Source organism: Salvia hispanica, chromosome 6, assembly GCF_023119035.1.
Source record: "Salvia hispanica cultivar TCC Black 2014 chromosome 6, UniMelb_Shisp_WGS_1.0, whole genome shotgun sequence".
Lineage (NCBI taxonomy): Eukaryota > Viridiplantae > Streptophyta > Magnoliopsida > Lamiales > Lamiaceae > Salvia > Salvia hispanica.
Genome location: NC_062970.1, coordinates 11,446,895 through 11,456,721, shown reverse-complemented (window position 1 = coordinate 11,456,721; position 9,827 = coordinate 11,446,895).

Below are 9,827 nucleotides of genomic sequence, written 5' to 3'. Positions count from 1 at the left end.
TTAAAAAAAGTTGTTTATTTTTAAGGTTTTGGGAAAGGCCCACATTTATTGTACCTTAGGAGGGTGGGCTGTTACAATATTATTCTCAATTAAAAATATACTCAATGATGATCAATAAAGTCAAAGAATTATATGACTAAAGTATACAAAGTCTGCATGCATCTTCTCCATTGCTTTTTGTGAGTAATAAATATATGTGGCAATTAAAATTAGTGTATATATATACATAAATAAATGAATAAGCTTAAGTGGGTGAAGAAGTGGATGATGGATAACTAATTATGATTGGGTGTACATGTTGTATGTGTACCTAATTTAACGGTAACTCCGTTAAATATATGTATGTATATTATGGATTACATATTATTAGTTAGCCAAATATTAATTAAGTCATTTGTATTTTAATCAACACTTTTTCTTCGAAATCTAAAATTTGTCTCCATTTCGTTTTAAGGAAAAAAGCTTTAAAGTTAAATATTCATTTAGGGAAGGCTTGGTTTGGCAAATTAGGTTACTTTTATATATGGATCAAAACTAACGATAAATTGTTTATCGTAATGTTTATTGGAATCATTGTTTGGTTTTTATGTATCAGGTGTTCAGTCTAACAGTATTCATTTAATTCTTGCACTTTTTTTTTTTCTCTCATGCCTTACCTTTTTAAAGAAATTTTCAAGAGCATCCTTCACAATCCTATAACGATCTACATATGCCCCTTTTGAACTGAAGTGATCTCGATTTCACCTTGAAGCTATAGGCTCATATCATGAATTTTACCCTTTTTGCGTCGTTCACGTTGCAGTCAATTTCTTTACTACAGTAAGTTTTTGTCCTTCAGGCCTTTGACAGTGTGATCAATTGGATAAATAGTCTTGTCTCTTTGTGTTTTGAAACAAAAATTCTTTGATTGCTGAAAATAAATATAGATCGCCTATTGTTTAATACTTCATTTCATATACTTAACTCTTTCGTAAAGGCATAATACAAATAGCATACCCATTATGGTATGCCGTAAGTTAATATGTCATTCCAAAGTATTCAACACTCACTTGTTTTAATTGTTTTGTGGAATGCTATTAAATCTTGCTTAGTACCATATCTGATTCAAGACGCTATTAAATCTTCTCATTCGTAACTGGAAGCAATCGAATAAACTTTTTAAATATGTTGTTCTCGACATTACTCTACTTAAGAGAGCTTGCACTACACAAAAGAGGCACTAGAAGCACTATTAGAATTAGGGTTTTTGGCTTTTTAAACCAAAACCTTTCCCCGAATTCCGGTTTTTCCCATGAACTATGAGATTTGTTTTTAAAACCACGAACTTTCATTTCGTTAGGATTTCTCCCCTGGCGGGTCAACGACGAAACCCGGGTCATATACATTTTAACCCAAAACCTATTTGTCACTGAAATTGAGCCTTATCTTGAATCCTATTTGGCACAATAATACATACAATCGCAATTATTACATAACAAATGACAACTTTTGAATAATCAAAACACAACTTCAACATTTTGAATCATGCTATTCGGGTTGGAAATGTGCTATTCGGGTCGGGTTGGGAAAATCCTAACGAAATGAAAGTTCGTGGTTTTAAAAACAAATCTTATAGTTCATGGGAAAAACCGGAATTCGGGAAAAGGTTTTGGTTTAAAAAGCCAAAAACCCTTAGAATTATAGCCTTTAGTTTGCATTGTGCCAGGTCTATTGATTGGAGATGGGTGTGTAGTGGGCTGATCAGAGCACATACATCAGCCATTCCATTAGATTTAAACATTCTAAATAAGCTTTTGAGATTGAGATTCCCATTGGATGCTTTAGAACTTACAAAGTACCAAACATCAAATTCCGAAACATGCACAATTGATGCGCTATTTTTTAGCACTACAACTACTTGCAAGTATACAAGACAGATATAGTATAGCTACGATAAGCACATGGATATTGAACACCAGGAATTCTATCATGGATTATCTACCGAATACTAGGCTTCTTTGACTATTTTAAAACACGGTTGGGATTTTGATTAAACTAAGAAAATAGTAAATAAAACAATTAAAGAAATCAATTAAAACAGTTGCACATTGAATACTTGAGGAAAATAGATGAGAACAAGGAATTCAAGGGATGTCTTTTCACAGTTATGGTTTACGCAGGCACAATTACGATATCCTAGCAGAGTTCATGCTTAACTAAAACGAGTCACGTAAGTATTGCCTATGTGGCATGTAATGTCCCTCAATAGGGCCTAGTTAGAAATATATTCTTACGATATAAAATTTGTTCTAACATCGTGTAAGAAATAAACAGTTTTCAAAAACGAGAAAAGAAAGGTTTAAAACTTCATGATAGTGTAAAGCAATGTTGTTTATAATAAGAATATGATAAGAAAATAAGAGTATATAAGAAAAACTGTGGAAATCAAATGATTTGGAAAAGTTTGTTTATCACGCCAAAAAGATGCATATAGGGTCCAAGCCGGATCCTTAAGGACATTCCTATGTAGGAGGTGTTAGGTTTGGTATACTGAAAAGCATGTTTCGAGCAAGTTTCGCGCGAATAGAATCTTGCTTGTATACGTAAAACTCTACAATCCACTTTTAACCCGATTCGGTATTATTCGGGCAGTCTCGCACGAATAGAATCACTATTATTATTTGATACACCCGAATTTTTTGCACTTGTTTTAAGGCCATTATTTGGTCCGTTTTTGTTATCAAAATCACTTTCTACATGTCCATTATTTGCATATTCTATACATTTTGATATTTTGACGTGTTTTTGAGAAATGTGCATATTTGAGCCGAAAAGGAGTAAAAACGCATAGACTGGAAATGTCGAGTCAGACGGCGACCGGCGACCGCCGCGAAGTTGTACGGCCCTTCAATCTATATTTTTAGTTTATTCAGTCATGTGTAACTAAACTCATAGGATTCTAGGGATGTGTTAGTAGCAACTTTGGTTATACAACTCCGTTTTCTATTTAATATCCGTTTTGTTTTTACTTTGTTTCTTCCCTAAGTTAATCATGATGCTTCATAATTGAGTGACACAATTATGTATGATTCAATACAACTTGCTTCATAACTGTGACAGAGTTCTAGCGAGTTAGATCCACTTAGTAGACACTACAGTTAGCTTCCTTTAAAACGGCACTGTTAATTGAGAGTGAGGACTTTTCAAGGGTCTTAGGAGCTTTTTGGAGTTACGTGTTAGGATTGACAACCCTAATGTTAGTAATCAACGTTTGTATCGCATGAGCATAAGCTAGGTGACTCGTCCTTTCAAAGTATTAACTGTGCTAGGGTATTGTAGTTTGGAATTTGTATAACCATAAAAGTGAACGCACATCCCTGGAATTCCCTTATCTCTATACTTTTCTCTCCGTGATTTGCTTGCATTTAGTTGTTTACTGTTTTTAATATTTACTGTTTTCAAAAAGTTACAAAAAATTCTTGTTTCTCCAGATAGTAATTGAGTTCTAGTAGAAGATAGACACTTTGTGTACATCTTCCCCGTGTTCGATACCCGGTACTAACCTTTTGCTATACTATACCTACTCTGTATACTTGCATGTATTTATAGTGCAAATAAAAAGTGCATCATTATTACATTGTGTTTGCTTGTGCATTTATAAGACGTTTTACAAACATTTAAATGCATAAGAAGTAAACAAAGTCTAAGTCTTTTGCTTAGTAGGCCGGTTGTGGGCGTCGTCCACTTTAAGGTAACACGGTCAGATCTATGCAATGCTTTGCAAAAGAAAAAGAAGAATTTCATAACCTAGATAGACTTTGGCTACCTATCGTGAAAGGTTGCAATGTCAGTCCGCATATTTCTAAGCCTTACTGAAATAAGATGACATTGGTGTGGTATAGCACTGAACGGATCTAACAGCAAGACGTGTCTTTATGCTATCTACTGAAAGACTAGGTTTTGATAAAATACTATTTCTTAATCTACATATGTTAGCATTGAGCATACGGTATTGATTATGCACTTTGCTTTGACTTATCAAATGGTGCGGGTTTTTCACAACCCAATAATCCCGATATATTGGGTAGTGGTGATTAATATCTAGCGGTGCTAGGATTGCTATTATGTTGAATCGTGCGCGAGGTGGGTCTCGTTTGATAATGTCCTCAAGAGGAGCTCGAACAAGGTTTTATTATTCGGAAAACTGGCCAGTTGGAGTTCTATTACTCTATGAATAATAAATAAATGTTTCTTGCTAAGTCCACTCTTGGAATTAATAAGATGTTAATTAATTAAGTCCATAGCAGACATTAATTAATTAATGGACATTTATATCTTAAGCGCGGGAAATAAATAATAATAAACAACGGAAACCATTAATTGTAATTTCGGATTTGGATGGGGAGAGTTCAATATTACTTCTGTAGTGGCTGCTCGTAATATTCCAATATAAGCTTGTATTAAATTGTGGGTTCAATTTAATTAGTAAAAAGCTAATTGGGCGAGCCCATATCCAAAACCTTCCATAGATCCCTGTCTGGGCCCAAAAGGAACTTAATATAAATAGGAGAATAAAGAGACAAAAATCATTATTATTATTACTCATAATTTTCGTCCCCCCTACTACCTAGAGGAGTTCGAATTTCTCTCTAATTGGAGAAGGATTTCTTGTGTCTTCTTTATTCGAGTCCTAGTATTTTGATAAGATCATCCCACCCTGATATCGAGATACAGTTCGGGAACCAGAGAGAAGGTCTATGGTCTAGTATTGAAGATCGTCACGTGGAGAAGGCGCGAGCAATCGATGATTCTTTGGAGAATCAAATCGGTAACTCTAAACCGTAGAATTCATGTTTTAGGATTTTCTTTCTTTGAACGTGAATTATTTGCGTTCTAGCATGCAATTATCTGTTTAACATGTGAATTGATTAATCGCATAATCGGTCAAATAGATCCGTGTTTGATTTATTTGTTTTGTACAAGTCTTCCGCTGTGCAAGGGGCTCCAAACCCCATCAGGAGGAGGGTGTGGGACTTAGCCAGACCGCGCCAGCTATGCCCAAAAGCTCGGCCATGGGCTGAGATGTGCTCGGCCGACATAGAATGTTGTTGTGCTAGCGTGGGCCCGAAGCAAGTTAAACGGACTATGGTCATCCTCCCGCACACATGATCCAATGTGTGTATCGCTCGGGTGTGAGTCCCTCGGTTGTCCCAATACGGTCCCTAGTCCCTTAAAGTCCATCGTGCCATAGTGCAAGGCCATCGTGCCATAGAGCAAGGCTACCGTGCCATAGTGCACGCCATTGTGCCATAGAACAAGGCTACCATGCCATAGTGCAAGGCCACCGTGCCATAGAGCAAAGCCACCGTACCATATGCAAGGCCACCAAGCCAATCGTGTAAGGCCATCTTGTCATCGTGTAAGGTCATCGTGCCATCGTGTAAGGCCATCGAGCCACCGTGTAAGGCCATCGTGCCATATCAAGGCCAATGTTCCATCTTGCCAGGCCATCGTGCCAGGCCCTAAATCCATCGAGCCATCGTGCAAGGCCAACATGCCATCGTGTAAGGTTGTCGTGCCATCGTCTAAGGCCATCGTGCCATATCAAGGCCAACGTGTCATCTTGTCAGGCCATCGTGCCAACGTCTAAAGCCATCGTGCTTGGCCATTGAGCCAACGTGCCATCGTGCAAGGCCACTGAGCCTCGTACTAGTCCCTCGGGCTAGGCCATCATGGAAGGCCACGGAGCCCCAACCACATGATTTGTGAAAGATATGCGATTAATCGAAAGGTGCATAAGTCAAACATATACGAGAAAAGATGAGATGTTGATAGTCAGTGCCCGCAAGTGATTTACTTGATGTGACCCTTACCTATATGGGCTCTACCATTTACATGATTTTCTTAATATATTTGAGTAATACATGATCGAGAAAGATGAGAGAATATGTGATACTTTGTGTAAAGTACATCGGGTGTTACACGACACAATTTAGATGATACACTAAGGTTGTCAATCTCAGATTAGTTACTCCAAACAGTTCAATTAACACCCTCAAGATGTCCTCACTCTCAATTAACAGTACATTTTTTGGGAAAATTAATTGCAGTGTTAACTAAGTCCATCTTGATGGGGTTGGCAGCGGAAGCATGCATAAATCAGAGAACTAGATCTATTTAGCAGATTACTTAGACAAATTCTATTTGCACAATTATCACATGTATCATGCTCATTAATTGAATTAAAACATGCTTCTCTACGGAGCAGAAGTTGTACCTTCTTGATTCTCCAAAGAATCGCGGATGGCTTACTACTTCTCCACGTGTCGATCTTCTATACTCGACCACAGATCTTCTGAGTGGTTCCCGAACCGTACTCCGATATCAGTGTGGGCTGATCTCACCGGAACACTAGGACTTGAATAAAGAAGACAGAAATTCTCACGGAGGAGAGCTGAAAACTTCGATCCGTACACTGCTAGGCGATGGACGAAAATTTCAATAAAATAATTATTATGTGTGTGTCTGTCTCTCCTTTATTCTCCTATTTATAATAGTTCATATTGGGTCCAGACAGGGTTCTATGGAAGGTTTTGGATATGACATCTCCCAATTAGCTCAGGACTAATTAAATTGAACCACAATTTAATACAAGCTTATATTGAAATATTATTTGCAGCCACTACAGAAATAATATTGTACTGCCCATCCAAATCCAAAATTACGAGTAATCCGGGTTTCCATTTAAAATTAAATGTTTATTTTCCGCACTTAAGATAGAAATGTCCATTAATTAATTATTGTCTGCTATGGAACTTCTTATTAATTCCAAGAGTGGACTTAGCACGAAACACTTATTTATTATTCATAGAGTAATCAAACTCCAACTGGCTAGGTTCTGAATAATAAAACCTTGTTTTACGCTCCTCTTGAGGACATTATCAAATGAGACTCTCATTGCGTGCGTTTCTACATAATAGCAATCCAAGCACCGCTAGATATTAATCACCACCACCCAATATATCAGGCTTATTGGGTTACGAAAAACCCGCACCATTTGATAAATCAAAGTAGTCCATAATCATTATTGTATGCTCAATGCTAACGTATGCAGATTAAGAAATACTACTTATTTATCAAGACCTCGTCTTTCAGTAGATAGCATAAAGACACGTCTTGTTGTTAGATCCGTTCAGTGCTATAACACACCAATGTCATCTTGTTTCATTAAGGCTTAGAAACTATCAGACTAACATTGCAACCTTTCTCGATAGGTAGTCAAAGCCTATCTAGGTCATGAAATTCTTCTTTTTCTTTGTTCTGAACTGACCGTGTTACCTTACAGTGGACGACGCCCACAACCAGTCTACTAAAACAAAGACTTAGACTTTGTTAAGTTTCTTTTACATTTAAACATGTAATAAAACAACCATTTAATGTATAACGTAACAACATTGTGACAAAAATAATATGTTTTATTCCTTGGAAAATAGAATAACAGTTATTACAGTATCCAATCACTCGAAAAGTGATTTCTAGTATACAAAATTCTAACACATCTAACATACAAATCCTCTCTCGATTACTTTGCAAGCCAATAATTCATCATAGAACGTGTCACTCGAACATGAAGCATTATCGAAAAAGTTAGAATAAAGCAAACAAGAACAAATGAATATCATAAAATAGGAATTGTATACATCAAAGTCGTTACTAACGCATCCCTAAAATTTTACATATTTAGCTACTCATAGACAAATAATCTAAACCCATATTTTTTAGGAAAAACATAAAAACTAATAAGATAAAATCCAAGGGAAGAATCTTGTAGTCTTGATCTTCTCTTGAATCTAAGCTTCAAACTCCAAGTATGGTGGAAAGATGATGAGCAATGGGACAAGAACTTTAATCTTGTATCTCAAGTATATAATGCAGCAAAAAGTCGGTTTGATAAAGCTTTAGGGGGAATTTATAACCTTCAAGTCGTGTTCTTTTAATATGGTAGATCTTCTATCTAGTAAGGTCTTAGAGAAAAATTAGGTAAAATCATGCGCCGCCCGTTTCTAGCCGACCATTGTGTGAATCCCAGCGGAACACTGCCAATGTTGTAGCATATCGAGAATTCCAGCGGACCGTTGTCTGAGATCAGGAATGAACCTCGTAACTGTGGTGGAGAAAGTAGTAGTAGCATTCCTAAGGATCCGGATGTTCATTCGATAACGCCCACTGGGAAAAATGTCAATGAGATACTTGTTTACTAAAGAGTATTATGTTGCTCACACATACATCTTATTCAATTTTCCTGAGGTTACAACCACGTATCTCAAGTAAGTAATAATATATCTTAAAATGTTTACCTTCGGATACATATTCATATACATCTAACATGTATTCTTTTAAGATTGTTCGAAAATCAAATGAGACGTTCAAATCCATGGGTATCAAATTCTGACTTAGGAAAGTTTGTCATCGCCCATTGTTGATTGGTTCAAAAGATATGTAAGAAGTCTGATAAGGCTAATTTCATGCATTGGTTATGGGGATAAATTCTATGATTTCCTGGGTCTAACAAGATTTTATAAGCCAAGTGTGTAGAGAAACCGCCAGCCCCAGGAAAAAGACGAAGATTACCTGGAGGAAGAAGTTGGCGGGAGAAGTGAGCAGAAGAGGGAAGAGTTGCTAGATGAAGGAGCATCCACACGGAGGGCAAAATGGGAATCACAAGAATAGTCTAGAAGCTCTACCTACTATAAATAAGAGCACGCGTTCAACATCATGAGAATCTTTTCTCAACATCGACTCTTAGCTTAGCTTTTCCATTTTCTCTGCACACACACTAAGGGGGATCATTTGGGGGTTCACGTTTGGTTCAGTTGTGGTGTAACACCGTCTCCACGGACGTGAAGATACAATCCTTTATTGCTTTCTATTTACATTTCGTATTTCCCGAATCTTCGTTGTTCGAAGCTCAGTTGTGTTTTATTATTCTCTCGTTGGATACTTCGTATTTTTCTATGGAAATTTTTATTTTGGTTTTGGTTATGTTCTTGTCGTGTTATCTGTTTGTTTTGGTAGATATTGTTGGTTGATCTGAGTTTGGAGTTTGAATTGCATGGAAATTTGTAGTTGATCGGTTGAATCTAGTTGAATCTGTGAAGATCGGAGATGGAAACGGTGTTTGATTGTTGTTGATGGCTTGGATCCGGAGTGGGTGAAGCATCCGATGTGTAGATCTGTTCGCGTTTGCATGGTTATGATATTTTGAATTCTGTTTACTCGTTACCTCGTCTAGTGGCCATGGATCTACTTAGTTTCAGTAGTTAATTGTGTTTACCGATTTAATTTTGTTTGTACTGTTCCGATCCTTGTGTTGCATTGTTTTTCATCTGTTAGTTCGTGATAAAAGTTAGATGATGTCGTTGTTAGTTAGTCCTTTAGTTGGTTAGTCTGTAGCCTTTTCAGTCGTACTATGTCGTTTAAGGAAATGGTCCCCACGTTTCGTTTTTCCTCTGTCTAGGCTAGTTTAGGAAGTCGTTTACCAAGTCCAGTAGCTGTTTCAAATACTTTTGGTTATTATGCATGTCTCGGCCTAGATCTAGCTGTTAGAATAGAGTATTTCATTTTCCAAGTCTAGGAATTAAATCTCAACCCCGAAAATTGCGTGGCAGCAGCCAAAAATAGCTTCCAGATATTTGAGCATCTTTACTTACGCATTTGTCTCTGTGGATTCGATCCCTACTTTCCTGTACTAACCTTTTTAGCATAGCGGGTTGAGGGTTTTGAAAGGCTAAGGAAGTGATTGTGTGCCCAACGACAAGTAACCCAAAGATTCTCTGAGTTCCTAGACC